This window comes from Canis aureus, chromosome 32, assembly GCF_053574225.1.
Source record: "Canis aureus isolate CA01 chromosome 32, VMU_Caureus_v.1.0, whole genome shotgun sequence".
In the NCBI taxonomy this organism is placed as follows: Eukaryota; Metazoa; Chordata; class Mammalia; order Carnivora; family Canidae; genus Canis; species Canis aureus.
In genome coordinates, this window is record NC_135642.1 from 9,918,624 (window position 1) to 9,936,807 (window position 18,184).

An 18,184-nucleotide genomic window follows, 5' to 3' on the forward strand; every position below is an offset into this window, starting at 1 on the left:
CAGCTAGAGTAGCACAAAGACTCTTAAGCCATTAGAACCTTTGCCCATCAAAATCCTGTACCACTTCACATCTGTGCAAGGTGTGGAGTATGTTTGATTTGAGACACTGTACACCCTCAGTTCCGAACTTTCTATCTTTATTGCAGGTTCTGCTGAGAGTTTAAATGAGTAAGATCTCTCATCAACTGAAGCCACTATCTTTTTTAAAATCTACTGCAACATTTTGATGAATGTAAGCAAAGAGGAATAAGAAATATGACTTTGGTCAATATGGGAAAAGAGCAATCTGCATATCTTTTTGGTTTTATTCTGTAACTTTTCACAACCTTTTAAAACACTTTAATATTTTGATAATGACCTGGCATTTCATATCTCAAATAGGATATCATGTTACGATGTATCAATAAAGCCCAGCTAATTATGATTTTGTTTGTTATTCCTATTGTCACTATTGCATTTCTCTATATTAGGGAGCAATCTGAACATAGAAAAAAATATGAATATTGTAGGAAAGGGCAACTTGTAAATTTTTTGATAGGACATTTTACCATAAGTAGCCAAATCTGAAAGAGCTCACTATGCCAAAGATTGTTCCAGAGTTTTCTAAAGTTCACAGATCTAGAGCCATTGATCATTTCTTATTTTTGCTTATTACCTTTTCTTCTTCTTTTTCCCAATCAGTGAGGTAAAGGAAATAACCAAGAAGCATCAGAACACTGTGGTTTTGATAACCACATGAAAAGTGTCACAACTAATAGAAGGGAAGGGAGAAGAAATATCAGAAAGGGAGACAGAACATAAAGACTCCTAACTCTGGGAAACGAACTAGGGGAGGGCGGGGGGTGGGGGTGACGGGCACTGAGGGGGGCACTTGACGGGAGGAGCACTGGGTGTTATTCTGTATGTTGGCAAATTGAACACCAATAAAAAATAAATTTATTATTAAAAAAAGAAAAAGAAAAGTGTCACAACTGAGGAAGCCCAGTAGGAATGGATATTTCTGTGGGCTTGGGGTTGGGATAGAAAATGGGCAGAAATGATAGATTTCTGCACACCATGGAATCAAGAGCCAAGGAAACAACAGATTGCAACCCAAAACTCTGTCCTCAAACTTGAGTTGAATCAAAGCTGACAGTAGCGGGCAGCAGTCACCTCCTTATTCTTCCCTTTTCTTAAAATCAAACATTTTCCTTTTCATGAGGCTGAACCACATCAGCTTCATGAATCACTGCTTTTATCTCCTTGTTATTTCCTTCACCTTTAATATCAACCCTGAGTTTCAAAATCCCATCAAAATTCACTTTGCAAATATCAATCCCAGAGTTAATCCAGATAAGAAAAAGCAATTAAGAGGTGTCTTTGTATGTAACTAAAGTGGGGTGAGGAAATTAGAACTGTGCGAAAAATTAGAGAAAAGATATTATAAACTCTTGTCATGATATACCATGAAATAGCTAGGAAGGGCATTTACAACCAGCTACCAAAGAATTACTTCATCATCTCTTGTCATTTGCTCAAAAAATGCAAACGTGACATTATTACCACAAATATTTTTTCAGCCTTTATTTCTCCAGTTTCAAATCTCCTTCCTCTGTATCCTTACTGGACAGTTCAGTAAATACAGAACAAGAGCTTGACAGGCTCAGCTTCTTTGATTTCTTTGGAATCAAGTTGTCAGAACTTGCCAGGATTGAGTGAGCCTCACCTGCCCAAACACCAACTTAAATAAACTAACAGTGCCTGAAACAAAAGGGATTTCAACCATGAGAAATAAGTAAGCCCATAAAATGGCAGAGACCTAATGCCTACTGCTGCTTAGTCTCATCAAATATTGAAATGTTATCATAGCCTTCACTTCAACTGTCAATGTACATACCTGAGTGTCGGGGGTGGGACGGGGTGGGGTTGGGGTGAGGGGAGCTCACACTCCCCAAAGCAGATACTTTCCAAATGCTGTGTTCTTACATTTTCCACTCATGGCTCAGCCCAGCAGTATACATGAAAAAAATTAAATTGCCAGAACTTCTTTTGCTCTCAGGTACTCCAGAAGAAATGTAAATTAGTGTCTGTCATAAAGTTATGGGGAATGAATTAAAGTCATTAATGCTAACACATTATTCACAAAATGTAACACTTCTTCCAAAGTAGAAACTCAATCAATACAATGCAATAAATCAAACATGATTCAGTACAGGAAGCAACCGATTTCTAGTTCACTTTAAAGGGATTCAGGATAAGGCAGCAGAACAGGTTACTGTTTAACACATTTTTCACATTTTTCACTAAAAATAGATAAAATGTCTAATTTCAGGCTCAGAACAGAATGTGTTTTAATGCAATTTCCTTGAAAATTGCTGTTTCTTGTGCACCCCTGAAAATATACTCAATGTGAATTAATTACCATTGGTTCCTTAGCTTATATTTTAGTCACTACAAAAAAAAGAAAAGAAAAGAAACATGTCCTCTTTGTCTTTTCACTAGAAAAAGTAGTGCCTATGTCATTAGCATGGTGTGTGGCCCTAGAATCAATGTGACACATGGAAAGTTTTTCTGTAAAACTAGGTTACATAGAACCATAATGTCTTATGTGATTGCATCTCTGAGATATGCAATAACATTTGCTCAGTTTCTTTTGTTTTTCCTGTTAACATTTTCATTTCAGTGTTGCTGATAATTTTCTATTATCTCTGCCTTCTTTATGTTTCTCATGCATTTTCCCTTTCAGATCATCTTGTTGAATTAACTGAACAATAAAACTATATAATATAGTCTTATTATAAGCAGAAGAAAATGAAGATGATCTGATGAGATAAATCACTGAAGGTTAATAGCTTTTTTAAAATCAATCTTCCTTCAAAGGAAAAGGCTAAATGGCTTAGCGGATGAAACGCTAGCCTCTCACCTCAGAGACCATAGTTCAAGTCTAAACTGTGAAGCCTGAACCCACATGTTTACTGGGCAAAGATCAGTCTCTAGTGGACAAAGATCTGCACTGCATGAGTTGGAGGCTGCCACAATAACCCTTGCCCCATGCACCATTGACCTTCATCAGTGGGATGGATGTGCTTTGTGTTTCCAGGCCATCATGTCCCTTTAGAAACAGTCCAAGTAGATACTAAGGTCACTGTCGAGAAACTATTTCCAGAGCAGCCTCCTCAAATAGCACTACCGTTGCTGCTTTGCCATCATGCCCCCTTCATTGCCACCCAAATAACCTGGCCTTCCCCTCCTATAGACTGAGTGACACCTTTTCCTGCCAATTAACAAACTAGAACAAACAGAACTGATCACTTGGCTATTTGAGACTAGCTAAGGACTCACTTACCAGAGGATGGCTACTCACATGGAAGGCAAACTTTAATAATTAAATTCAAATACTTTTGAATAAAATGGTGAGGTATAACTACACATGTGTATGTACTCATGTACAAACACGTATATTCCTAAAAGGCTGTGTAGTCATGCTTTAACACATACAACCTGGACCATCCATTTGTTCACATGGATAATTCTCCATTGCTGGCTGTTTGAAGGGCTTCTTTGTGTTCACCCCTTAGTAATGTGTTTTTCAGTTTCCATCCTTCAATAGCATAGTCCACTGCATTTTAAGCCTTCAAAAGAGATATCCAAACAGTTTACAGAACACACATGTGGCACAAATAGCTGTTATTTAAGGAGATTGCAGTCAGCTCGGTTTTATGAGCAAAGATGTGTGTATCAAATAATCCTACTGTAGTGTCCAAGTAAAATCAGCACTTTATTTCACAGTTTTATGGGGAGATATGTTTCCTCTGTGCTTTTATGCATTATGCAATAACCCACTTGAAAATGGAAGCAATGTCTAATTTGGAACCATTTGGACAGGGAATGGTATTTGCATACAATAAGCTGTGTAAGAAAAGTTTAAGAGTAGAATCATATTAAAAATGTCGATGCATCCATGACATTTCCATATTCCTCGAAAATGATTTATTAATGATTGTTGTTTACTGCTAATTCAAACCACCTGCAAATCTCTTTGTTATGATTAAAGTGAGCTTTTTCCCCCCAGGCTGATAGATGGCTCTGTAATTTCGGAGGAAATATGCTAAAGGTCATGAGTTAATACATCCTCTGGTACTTTCTCTTCCCATCCTTGCTTTCCCAAATGGGAGGAAAGCTGTGTTGTATTATTTCCACGTCTTTGTAATGTCCATTCAAAATGAAATTAGAGAGTGCATTAGAAAAAGTATCCGTGTGTACACACAGCAAAACCCACACGTATTCTGTGAGGTCTATTACTAAAATTATACAATTGCCTTTTGAGAAATTTCATACAAAAAAATCCTTCCTTAATAATCTATGAATATCACTGTCTGAATCAAGTATTATTATCCCTTTTAAAATTAAACTATCCACAAAACATGCATTTACTTTCTGCTATACAAAATGCTAATAATGCTTTTAGAATGGTCTTTAAAAAGTCTAATTATATCATTTAAAAACTGAGAGACCAAAGGGCAAGCTAAATTCTCCTAACATAAATCAGACTTTTTTTTTTATTTCAATGACTTTAAAAACCTCAAATGCAGTAATTTTAATAGCAATGAAAGAATGAATAAGTCATAACTCCGCTTGATCACATAACTGTCTATAACTGTTATTAAATGCTCCAAAATAAGTGAACTCATTATGTTTCTGCACTGCTTTTAGCTAATCTAAGATTCCGCTCACTTAATCATGCAGAAAAGGCTTCGGTGCAGTTTGAGAACCTCAGCAAGGTCACTTCAATGCCTTTTTTCTGTTCTCTGCTGATCATTTAAGAACAGCACTTTGACCTGAAACGGATGCTGTCTCATATAAGCTTGAAGGTTTAACCCTCCCAGAGCTGCATTTCAGATGTACATTTGTACAGCCTACTGTCATATTTGCTGCAAACTGAGCTTGGTTCTCTTTTCAACAAAGAAGGAAATGCCAATCAGAATCTGTAAATGCTGTGTGCCCAGTTAAACCCCTCTCGTGATACCTACAGGGACAGAATTCACGACTCTAAAGTACACCATCCTTCAGTGAACAATTTAGGAAGTTTTAATTGGCTTTAAAGGCATGGTGATTAAGCACTTTTTACTATATATTTTTGTCAGGCTATATGTAGGTTTAATGTGGATTATATACCCGTTGAAAGGGAAAATACGCGACCCCAGAATATGCCACTTTGGTATGAGGATCCTTTTGAGTTGAAGGCAATCAAGACGCAGCAGACTCAAAACAAACGAACAAACAAAACCCCAAAACCTTTTACTTCTCTCTTAACTACCTACAAGAATTTAGATAGGGGGCCTATCCCAGAAAGAGAGCTATTACCAGAGATAACTTTTATTTGAAAGACCTATCTGTATGGCAGGGCAAACATCTAATTACCAAACAGCTGCTCTTTTTATGTGTTGTGAATTACCCTCCTCCCCTTTGAAGCCCCACACTCTCATCTCATTCTTTAGCTCAGGATGGCATATAAACCTCACTACTCAACTTGCCTTTGAGTCATATCTTTGGGATTCCCATACGAGCAAAATTACATTTATTTTTCTCCTATTAATTTGTCTTATGTCAATTTAATTGTAGATCAGGCAAAGAACCCATAAAGTAGAAGGAAAAATTTTCTACCCCTACACTAGCAAAGCAATTCAATTGGAGAAAGCTTGAGGTTTTCCATGCATTTAAGGAGGTCATAGGATAAAGAACATGTCCTGACCTCAGTCAGGTTCTGGTTCTTTGCCAATGAAACAAATGCCAATTTTAAAGTTGAATAATATTCCTTCATTCTTGTTAAGCCACAAATATGAAAATGAGTATTCTAGGAAGTGTCCTCTAAAAGTTGTTTCAAAACCTGGAGGGAGTATTTCCTATTGTTAAACAAAAAAGGAATCTGCCTGTGAAGAGAACCTAAGTGTAGTGTTCTTGAGTACACATGTGGACAAAAAGACAAGATGAAAAGGAAAATGGAAGCAAGAAAAGATATTATGACAAGAGGTTTAAAAAAGAGAAAAGAAGAGAGAGCAAAAGTGGAAGAGGAGAAAAAAGAACAAGGAGAAGAAAAAGGAGGAAGCTAAAAGGAGATTATTGAGATCAAAACAAGAGTTCTTTAAAAGTATCACCTGCACCCCGATGTTTCTAGCAGCAATGGCCACGATAGCCAAACTGTGGAAGGAGCCTCGGTGTCCAACGAAAGATGAATGGATAAAGAAGATGTGGTTTATGTGTACAATGGAATATTACTCAGCTATTAGAAATGACAAATACCCACCATTTGCTTCAACGTGGATGGAACTGGAGGGTATTATGCTGAGTGAAGTAAGTCAGTCGGAGAAGGACAAACATTATATGTTCTCATTCATTTGGGGAATATAAATAATAGTGAAAGGGAAAATAAGGGAAGGGAGAAGAAATGTGTGGGAAATATCAGAAAGGGAGACAGAACGTAAAGACTGCTAACTCTGGGAAACGAACTAGGGGTGGTAGAAGGGGAGGAGGGCGGGGGGTGGGAGTGAATGGGTGACGGGCACTGGGGGTTATTCTGTATGTTAGTAAATTGAACACCAATAAAAAAAATAATAAATAAAAAAAAATAAAAAAAATAAAAAAATAAAAGTATGATTCATTTCTGGAAAACAAGCAAATCAAAGGGAATTTTGGTAATTTGTGGAATCTCCCTGGACGCTGCTAAAAAGGGAAGGACACCTTTTGAATCTTATACTTAAAGTGTGATGCTGGACTTGATGGCTTCCTAGGAGTTATTCCCTGGGGCCTGACTTCTGGGAACTTATACTTCAGTTCAGCATAGTCTCTAACTAGCTAAAAAATCTAGTGAAGGACTCAACATACAACCCTAACCTGACTTTTTTGAATGATCATTTCTCAAACTAGAAAACCTAGAAATGAATTTCAATCCTGAATCTTACTCAGATGTGTTTAATATTTTTTCCAAACCATTTTGAAGAGTATATACCATAGCAACAAAACTGTGAAGCAGAGATGTACATGGAATCAATACTGAGACACACTGGGATCCCTGGGTGGCGCAGCGGTTTAGCGCCTGCCTTTGGCCCAGGGCGCGATCCTGGAGACCCGGGATCGAATCCCACGTCGGGCTCCCGGTGCATGGAGCCTGCTTCTCCCTCTGCCTATGTCTCTGCCTCTCTCTCTTTCTCTCTGTGTGTGACTATCATAAATAAATAAATTAATTAAAAAAAAAATACTGAGACACACTAAGTGTGGTATAACTAGTTTCCAATCACTTCGAAAGTCAGATGTGTAGAACTTGTTAACAATGTCAGCTTTCTATACTGGCTTAAGTGTGTGTGTTCACTGGAGTATGTAAGTCCTTGATCATGAGATCATAGCTGAACAAATTTAACTCTATACAGCATGCATGCATTAAGCAACCATCATGAATAAGTAATGCAATGTGTAAGATGCCAGGGTGGAATGATAGCAACAGGAATAAGTGTATATCCACTCTAGGTTGTATAGAACATACTAGAAGCTAGGGCACTCCTCTGGGAGTCAGAACACCAGTGTTCTTTTGTCAGTTCATGTTCTGATACCAGCAGATATGCAACTCAATTCCAGCAATAACTACTTAGAATTAGCACAAACCCCATAAGTTAAGGGCTCAGTCCTCCATAAAACTCAGTCCTCAGTCCTTCACTTCAGATACCAGGAAATTCTAAGGATTTAGTCTCCTTTTCAACAACCAAGGATAAAGGCCCATCAAATTCTTTATTATAAAACAGTTTATGAAAAAAAACAGTTTATGTATTCATTTGTTAATGAATTGATACAGCACCCACTTGACAAGGAGTCATGGTAGTCAATAAGGTAAATATCTGAATGCATTTGACATGACCTAAGCTCTCTAAGAATTCATAGTCCGTTTGAGGAGGCAAGTCATATATGAATGCCAACAAAACAGGGTAGCCATAAAGAAGGTTCTCTTTACTCATCCATTACTTATTCACAGAACAACTGCAAGCAGATCAGAAATAGCAGTCAGAAGGATTACCTGAAAAAGCTACTTGAGTTTCTTGGAGTAAGTTTCTAGACAGTAGTATTAGGAATATGACAACTTTCCAAACCCTGTACCTATATTAACAGCCAGACTGACAGTGTAGCATGTATCTTTAAATCTTCTGAGCTCCTCCATCCCCTCTTTGTATCCCATCCTCACCTTCTCCCACCAATGCCACTACATTGTCCCCTCAACTGCAACACACCTAGAATCTGTTGCCTTGCTTTATCATTCCTACATACTTATTCCTTGTAACCAACTTTAACCAACAAATATTTATTGAAAATCTATGAGGTAAAAAAATATGGCATTTATAAACCAAAACTTTTCTCTCCTGAAGTCATACACTCTGGGAGTTAGAAAAAAAAAAAAAGCCAGTGGCTAAACTGTGATAGTGGTACAATATTAACAGGTGCAACTGATTTGAAGTAGTCAGTACCAAACCATTTGTACCTTCTAAGAGAGGTCTTCAGCACCTTGATTCAGTTTCTCAAAGTTTTGCAGAACCCAGGTAGCTCAATGAGATGTTTCTTGAACAAAGGCCTTCCCCATGATCAAAAATGTTTGGAAAAATATAGCATGCTTATATAGATCCCTACAGAATAAGTGTTTCACAATCCTACAGTAGGAGGCATTTTTCACTATTTAACCCAGTTTTTCCCAAATAATTGTTCTCGTGCAAAATACTTAGATAATGTTTTTGGAAAGCCTGCTTCAATTGAAAAGAATTTTACCCCTCCTGTTAGATCCTTAAAGGAAATATATTTGGAAGTAAATATTCCAGATTAAACCACAAAGCAAAATATAAATGTAAGGAATTATTATTATTATTTGAAAGGAAGATCCAAGTATTATTAACTAGTAATTAAACTAGTGTTCCTATTCATGAAGAATTATTAGCCTTTATTATTATTACCACTAGAAATACTTTTTATAAACTATAAAATGTTCACAGTTAGCAGAAAAATATAGTTGAGGAGGAAAAAAATAATATAGTCACATAATTACCCCCATCCTATATTTGGTCCTTTCCATGTCTCCAAACATATCTTCTATTTGCATCTGATTAAAGCTGTAGCTGGGGATGTGTCAGATGTGTCTGTTCAGTTCCACTGGAAATACAGCCAAGCCTCAGATAGAGTCCTTGTCTTCAAGGAGCTCACAGTGAGGGGAGGAAAAGAGATCCACATGCAGATCACATCCACATTGGATGGGAAGAGATACTTCAGAGACAATAACAAAGGAGAGAAAGCTATAGGAGAATAACAGCTCAAATGAAAAAAATGAAGATGAACAAAGACCCAGAGGGGGAAAATCTGTTGGACCAAAGCAGGGGAACTGCTGTAGAGGCATTGGTGGTCAACATTGGAGAAAGTAAGCCTGGAGAGATGTGACTGTGTATCACTTAATGAAGGAGCTTCTGTGTCATGCTGAAGAGGGACTTCTCTATGCTATGGGACTGGGTCTCCAAAGGGACATACAACGATCATTTGGAGATTAGAAAAAAAAAATAGAATTTCTGATTATATTTAGCTTTATTCCGTGCTTTTAAAATTATCTGTATATCTGTTTTTTAAAACATTTAATACACTACTACTTGGCACGTGGGTATTTATAACTAAATAAATATGGATATATTGGTGTGCGAAATGCGTGAGTTTTTTTTCTTCACTGATAAGAGTAGGGTCAAATAGACTGAAGACTGTTTTCTAGGCAATATGGAGCTTATGGAGGGTTTTAAATATGGGAGTTAACTCACATATGGAGTTTTAAGTATGGGAATTAAATTTATATTTTCAATAGATCAAAGTTTATTTTATGGATTCACTGGAATCCTTGTCATCTACTATTCAATATGAAACAAAATTTAGTATAAAGGGATTCTGTGCTTAGCTTCTACCTCCTCCATATGCATCTTCAATACCATCAGTGGAGTGAATTTTCCAAATGCAGATATTATTATGCAAATTCCCTTGTTTAAAATCCTTCAATAGGTCCCCATTGCCTCTAGAAGAAAATTCAAATTCCTTAGGAGAAAGTATCATGCTGTCTCTTATCTCTGAACAGGTAAAGTACTTTAGGGATAGAGAGAGTTAGGTCCTTATTTCGAATGCCTTTAGCACTTATTCTGCCCGGGACTGTGGGGTTGAGTTCCTGCAAGTGGAGATGGCTAGCATTAAGTCATCAGGTGTTTAGTACCATCCCCCCAAAATTTCCAGCCCCCATCCTCCCATAGTCAGGAGAAGCCCAGAGCCTAGGGAAGAACATGGTACACTATACACAGTCCTTTTGAAGGTTTGACTAGGGACATTCACAACTCTACAGAATGTTCAGATCTTACTGGGCTTCTAAACCAGTGCCAGGAATGGCAGAAGCAGGTCTTATTAAGCTTTGGAAAACCAGGCACCTGCTTGAGTCTATTTCACATAACTAGTTCACTGATGAATGAATTATTTCCAGTTTACTGTCACTGGTGCCTTCTCTTAAGACAAAGTGATGGACCTTCTCATGACTAGCCGCTTAGGCACCCAGGCCTAGCTATTGTACTTGATCTGCAGGAATTTTGATGAGACCAGGAGGGCTCAAGTGACCATTATAACCTTCCTCTAAACAGTGGTAAACCTTAACAGTCCACGTCTACTTTGACAACCCTCCTCATTGCCATTTTAATGACTTACAAAGATGAGCTTTTATTTGCTACCTACTCTAACTCCAGTGTCTTTTTTGCATTATCAGACGATCTAAAATTTTATACTCAATTCATATGTGTAAGCAATATTTCCCAACTGCCCCAGCACTGGACCCATGACATGTTTTCCTTTGTATTGAGAAAGTCTTTGATGTGGGTAGGAATTCTCCACAGAAACTGTTCTATAAGGGCAGGAATTCCCAGAATGAAATTCCTTGCAGATCTTTGAGACTACTTAGAGATCTGCTCTCTTTCCTTTAGGAAAGCATCCCTTAACAGCACCCTCTAGAGTTTCTCAAAGTTTTGCAGAACCCAGGAAGCTCAATGAGATGTTTCTTGAACAAAAGCCATCCCCATGATCAAAAATTTTTGGAAAAATACAGCATGCTTTAGTTCCTCAGCTGCCATAAAGCACATAGGCCTGGGCCTCCCCACCCTAGCACTTATTCTCTACGGGCTCACATACCTCCCTCTCACAATAGATGGAAGTCTCCTTGAACTGAGAGTTTACCTCAACAATCATGAAAAGAGTGCTTAGAAAATGTTGGACGACTGAATAGCTAGCCCAATCTAAAGATGTTAACGGTTTTTGTGATTTTGAGATTTATAAGAAATATAGTCTTTCTCCCTGTATCTAGTAGAGACCTCCTAAACTCCTTGGGATTTCCTAAGTGATAAGAGTACTTTAAAGGTGTGTTTTGGTTTTTTGTTTTTGTTTTTGTTTTTTTTTGTTTGTTTGTTTGTTTTTATGATAGTCACAGAGAGAGAGAGGCAGAGACATAGGCAGAGGGAGAAGCAGGCTCCATGCACCGGGAGCCCAATGTGGGATTTGATCCCGGGTCTCCAGGATCGCGCCCTGGGCCAAAGGTGCTAAACCGCTAGCCACCCAGGGATCCCAAAGGTGTGTTTTGTTATCTTAATGAGGTGACTTCTGTAAAGTGCCTAAGGATGGAGGCTGATCACCAGAGGAGCCAACCATGTGATAAGAAAGTTGGAACTTCCCTTCCCACCCCACTGACCACAAGGGAAGAAAGTGGGTCTACAGTTTGAATCAATCACTAATGACCAATGACTTCATCAATCATGCCTATGTAATAAAGCCTCTATAAAAAACCAAGATAAGGGGATCCCTGGGTGGCTCAGCTTTTTAGCGCCTGCCTTCCGCCCAGGGCGTGGTCCTGGAGTCTTGAGATCGGGTCCTGAGTCAGCCTCCTTGCATGGAGCCTGCTTCTCCCTTTGCCTGTCTCTCTGCCCCTCTCTCTCTGTCTCTCATGAATAAATAAATAAATTCTTTAAAAAAGAAAAAAACAAAAACAAAAACAAAAACAAGAGGATACAGTTTGGGATCAGGACCAGATCGGTGAACAGGTGGAGTGTGGGGAGAGTGGCAAACCTGGAGACGGCATGGCAGCTCCCCATCATTTTCTCATACCTTGCTCTATGTATCTCCTCTGTCTGGCTGTTATTGAGTTATATCATTTCACAATACACCGGTAATCTAGCAAGCAAAATGTTTCTCTGAATTCTGTGAGCTCCTCTAACAAATTAATCAAACCTGAAGAGGGGATCATGGGAACCTCTGGTTTATAGCCAACTGGTCAGAGAAACATCCTGGACTTACAACTGGCATGGGAAATGGGGTGGGAGTGAAGAGATGGGAGGCAATTTAATAAGACTGAATCCTTAACCTGTGAAATCTGGTGCTATCTCTGGGTACATAGGGTCAGAACCGAGCTGAATTTGTAGGACATCCACTTGGTATCCCAGAGAATTGCTTGGTGGAGGGAAACACTTCCATGTATTTTGTAATCAGAAGTATTGGAAGTGTTTTGTATAAATAGTAAAGGAGACCCACAGTGAGGTAGGCACAAACTGGGTTTTTCCCTGCATAGGAGAAAAAAAAAAAAGCAGAGTTTTTGCTTAAGAGTTGCTGACAGAATGAAATGTCCTCCATTATTAAGCTGTTCCATGACATAAACCCCTAAGGCAATAGGACAGGTAAGGTAAATCTAGTAATTCTAAAACAGGAAAAGAGGTAAAAATCACTTGGTAAGTTTTTGTTTTCCCCAAACTAACTTTTTTTCCCTCACACTACCCCACCCCCAGCCAAGTAAATCCATATCAAAAAGATGCTTGGAGAGGTTCAAAGGGATTGAGCTACCAAAGGATCAGGACCTAACTGAGTGAATAGTGTTAAGGAAGCATTATATATATATATATATATATATATATATATATATATATATATATATATATATATATATATATATATATATATATATATATATAGCTGCAGGTAGGCTTCCCCAAATGGATCTAAGTATCTGAGGCCAGACCACTGTTCTCTGAGTCATATCTATCTCTCATTTAGCTCAGTGATTCTCAGAAGTGTGGTCCCTGGTACAGACATCACCAGCATCACCTGGAAACCTGTTAGAACTAGAAATACAAACTCTCAAGCACCACCTCAGACGTCCTCAATCAGAAACTCTGGGGGATGGACCCATGCATCAGTGTTTTAACACACTAGGGAATTATTCTAGATATAAGATCTCTCTCTAGCCTGTTTGCAATCACCTGAAAAAAACACTTCTCAGGTTTGATTCTTCTTTCAGATCATTGCAGTGAAACACATTGCCCATTCCACATGGTATATTTGCCTCAACTGAGTATTACAGGTGCTTGAATAAAAAGTGGAAATGAGCCACCTTGAAGAGTAAACCTAAAAAAAGAAAATGACCAAAACTGAAACCATCTTCCCTGCTGTCACCCCCCCAATGATAAACACAGAGGCTGTTGTTAGCAAGACAGGTTTTTTTTCTCACCACGACACCATGCATGGTATCCAAACAGTACAACTGTGTATTCAAACACAGAAGCTCCCAACGACTAAAGATACAAATGATATAAATTTACATGGTAAGTGATATGTTTTAAAAACATATGTTGGGCTTAAAATAATTGACTTTGGCAAAAAAAATATTAAGATGTTCACATAAAGGATTCAAGAACATAATGATATTAACGCCATCTGTGCAGTAGCCATCATGAATGAATCAGCAACACACTTTTGTTCATTTTTTTTAATCCTATAATGGATGCTCCTGAACAACACTGTAATTTCCATGAAAATGCTCTTGAAAGTTACTACTGTATTTTAAATACATTAATTCATTATAGTTTTCTCCTGTGTTTTTCCTTCCTTTTTCCTGGAAGGTAGTAAAATCACGAATCATGTTTTTCAGATAATTTTCATCTCTTTAAAGTGCATTGTTGGGCTGTATATGTTTTTCTAAACATATTACCATTCCTGATATATTTCATCATTTTGCTCAATATCCCACTAAATATTGTTTACCTTTAAAATAACACACACAAAAAGTTGCTATTCCCCAATGTATTTTGAGCCCAAATCATTTCACAGATCAAATGCACTCAAACTCTCAGCTCATTGCTTGAATTTCCTGTGTCTACTGAGAATTACTATGAGGCTTTGCAGTTTTGCTCCTACAAAACTGTTAAAAGGATAAAAGATGTTAAAGGACTTAATTATTTTTTCTTGGTAAAAAGATTCTAGAACTTTGGAGAACGGGCCCCAAACAAGGGATAAACATTATGAACAGAGATTTTAATAAATATTAAAATAAAGATTTGTGAAAAAATAGGTGAAATTAACCTATGCGATCAGGAGCCAAGGACATAATACCCATGGCAAAAGGGTGAGTAGTGAATGGAAGGGAACAAGAGTGGGCTTCTTGGGTACTAGTTATGTTCTTTTATCTTCATCTGGGTAGTAGTCACACAGCCGTACAGTTAGTGAAAATGAGCCCTTCTACTTTATGCATTTTTCTGAAATATGTTTCAATAAAACTTCAATATTCAATAAAAAATGATACTTCAGTAAAAGTTAAAAATAATAAAAGTTTAAAATATTAAAAAATAGAGGTGCCTGGGTGGCTCAGTCAGTTGAGCATCTTACTCTTGATCTCAGTTCAGGTCTTAATCTTGGGGTTGTGAGTTTAGGTTCTATGGTGGGCTCCACATTATGCACGGAGCCTACATAGATAGATAGAGGGAGAGAGGGAGAGAGGGAGAGAGGGAGAGAGAGAGAGAGAGAGAGAGAGATGATAGATTGATAGAAAAAATAAACTTGGTTCTATTTTAATATTCAAACCAGCCTCTGTTAAATATTGGGCTCCCAAGAAATACCCACAATAACACATGGCCACAGGTAAAGTATGGGATCATTTAGTTCTTTAAAAAATGAATATTAGGAAACAAGCAAAACTACGCTGAGGCAATCCAATACTCCTTCTTTTAACAAAAGCTTCCTGCATGTACACCCTGCACCTGGCTCTGTTCTAGGCTCTGTGAGTACAGAGAAATAAGCTCCTGCATTTGGTAGCTCACATTCCACTGGGGAAGGCCAGCAACTAGGTGATACCTAAGGAAAACGTTTAAGTCCACACGAGGACATGAGGGAGGGACAAGCGTTGGGAAGAAATGTAAGGCAGGGTGAGGAATCAGAGTGAAGTGGTGGGTTAGGATGATCAGATGAGGCCATAAGGCCTCCCAAGAGAAGGTGAACTTTGAAGAGATACCTGAATGAAATAAGGGAGCAAGCCCTGAATAGATCTGCTGGAAAGGGTCCAGGTACAGAGAAGCAAATGCAAAGGTTTGGAGATCTCTGGAGTTGCTGGAATTTCATAAAGGCCAGAATGGCTGTGGAAAAGTGGGCTGAAAACATGGTTGTTGATGAGTGGCCAAATCAAACATGCAGTGGATGGCATCATGTAAAGCTTGAATTTTATTCCTACCGTGCTAGGAGTCACTGGAAAATTTTGAGCAGGGGGGTAGAAGGATGTAATTAGAAAACAGAGGTTTGAGATTCTGCTCCCAGGACTACAATGACATATAATGAATATTTAAAATATATCTAATCATGCTATATAAATCCCTCTGGTTCAATCTGATTGGTTTCTTGTCATTTGACCATTTTTAGCCTGCTGAAAATACAGAAGGTTTCTGAGTCCTGACTTCAAATATGAGCTCTGCCAATTCTTAAATTTTTAACCTTGGGCATGTTTTTGTAACTATCAGAAATGGGAACAAAAGGCACTTGGTACATAGTAGATACTCAACAAATGGCTGTCAGTGCATATGTTTAAGGTAAAAAGAAATCCAGAAGGAGAAAACTTCTTAAAACATATTTATCAATGAATTATGTCCTATAGCATAGGGTCATAGAAGTCTCCAGAAAACTTCTAACTGGGACTCCTGGGTGGCTCAGCGGTTGAGCGTCTGCCTTTGGCTCAGGGCGTGACCCCGGGTCCAGGGATCCAGTCCCACATCAGGCTCTCTGTGAGGAGCCTGCTTCTCCCTCTGCCTGTGTCTTTGCCTCTCTCTGTGTCTCTCATGAACAAATAAGTAAAATCTAAGAAAGAAAGAAAGAAAGAAAGAAAGAAAGAAAGAAAGAAAGAAAGAAAGAGAGAGAGAGAGAGAGAGAGAGAAAGAAAGAAAGAAAGAAAGAAAGAAAGAAAGAAAGAAAGAAAGAAAAGAAAAGAAAAGAAAAGAAAAGAAAAGAAAAGAAAGAAAACTTCTAAGTCGTCTTAGTCCATTTGGGATACTAAACCAATTAGCACAGACTAGATAGCTTATAAACAACAGAAATTTATGTCTCATAATTCTGGAAGCTAGAAAGTCTAAGATCAAGGCACCAGAAGGACACATTCTAATGAGGACCCATTTCCTGGTTCATAGGGCATTTTCCTTGTATGGTAGGAGAGGTGAGGGAGCTCTATGGGCCTCTTTTATAAGAACACTTACCCTCTTCATGAGGGCTTCACTGACCTAAGCACCTCCCAAAGGCCCACATATTCTGGAAAAAAAAATCTGTTTGGGAAATAAAAAAAAAAAAACCTATCCTGAAAAACTGGAAGTATCCTAATTGCCCTTCACTAAAGAGGATGATTGAAGTATGGAACTTGTGGCTGCCATAGTATACTATGCAGTGGTTAAAAAAAAACAAAGTAAATCCAGTGTACTTGTAAGAGTAAGTTGCAGAACTATATAAACAATACAGAGGGGCACCTGGGTGGCTCTGTTGGTTAAGTGCCTGCCTTCAAGCTCAGATCATGATCTTGGGGGCCTGGGAACAAGACCTGCATCAGGCTCCCTGCGCAGCAGGGGGCCTGCCTTTCCCTCTCCTGCTCCCCCTGCTTGTGCTCTCTCTCTCTGTCTCTCTGTCTCTCTGTCTCTCTCTCTCTCTCTCTCTGTCAAATAAATAAAGTCTTTTTAAAAACACACACAGGGCAGCCCTGGTGGCCTAGCGGTTTAGCGTCTGCCTTTGGCCCAGGGCATGATCCTTGAGTTCGGGCTCCCTGCATGGAGCCTGCTTCTCCCTCTGCCTTGTCTCTCTCTCTCTCTCTCTCATGAATAAATAAATAAAACCTTAAAACACACACACACACACAATACAGAACTAAGTAAAAATCATTCTATATGTATCTACAGGGATACTTTGAAGAAACTGCCCATAACTTTTTCACCTTTTTCTTCACTTTTCACCATTTATGCTCACATACTATTTAGGTGCTTTTCAATTAACATCCATCCAAAACAAAAAACAAAATCTCTAAAATTGGTAAATACGTCTTCAAAAAAAGTAAAAGTTATGTAACAGGAGTTAAGAATCCAAATCAATTGAAATACTTTAAAAAACAACAACAGCGTTTTAGTATTCATTGAACCCATATGTGCCAGGCACTATGCCAATTGCTTTATATACATAATCTCCTTTATTCCTCATAATGCTCTAGAGTAGGGACATTCTGTAGATAGAGCAACTGAAACTGGAGGCAATAAATAATTTGTCCAGACTCACATGCAGAGCCTCAATTCTATCCCAGTGCATGTGTTTCCAAAGAACATTTTTTAACCATAACTTAACTGCTTCCAAACATAATGGAGATACAGCTAACTTTACAGGATCATTACATTTGCAAATTCTATGTTCTTCCTAGCCTACTGGCTAATCTGTACCTATATTGGTAATAATGATTGATTCAGTTTAGGTCCTGGTATAAACTGTGACCTGTAATTCTTTCACCAGAATTACAATCATCATTAAATTGTGTCTTTACATAGGGTAAGGATTGTATAAACAAAAATAGATTTAAATATTTCAGATGATAATTACAATGTTGGTGAAATAAGATCCTCTACTAAAACTTGCTGATTAAGTTAACAACAAAAGCTACTTATAATATTTAGTTTATACTACAATTCAACAATTTTACCAAACTAAGTATAGCCTCTTTTTTTTAAACTTGTCATTCTGTCTTTTTGTACTATGACAGGTCTTAGAATATTCTACTGAATTTGAGCAATAAAATACCTTTAGTATATTTAGTGATTCAGTTAATTTTTATAAATAAAATGGTAGCCAG

At 38.0% G+C, this 18,184-nt stretch overlaps 1 protein-coding gene across 15 annotated transcripts in view; it reads right to left on the reverse strand.

The window, feature by feature from the left end:
- Positions 1–18,184, reverse strand: part of LOC144302962 (uncharacterized) — a 776,799-nt gene that overhangs the window by 559,527 nt on the left and 199,088 nt on the right. The window lies entirely within an intron of this gene.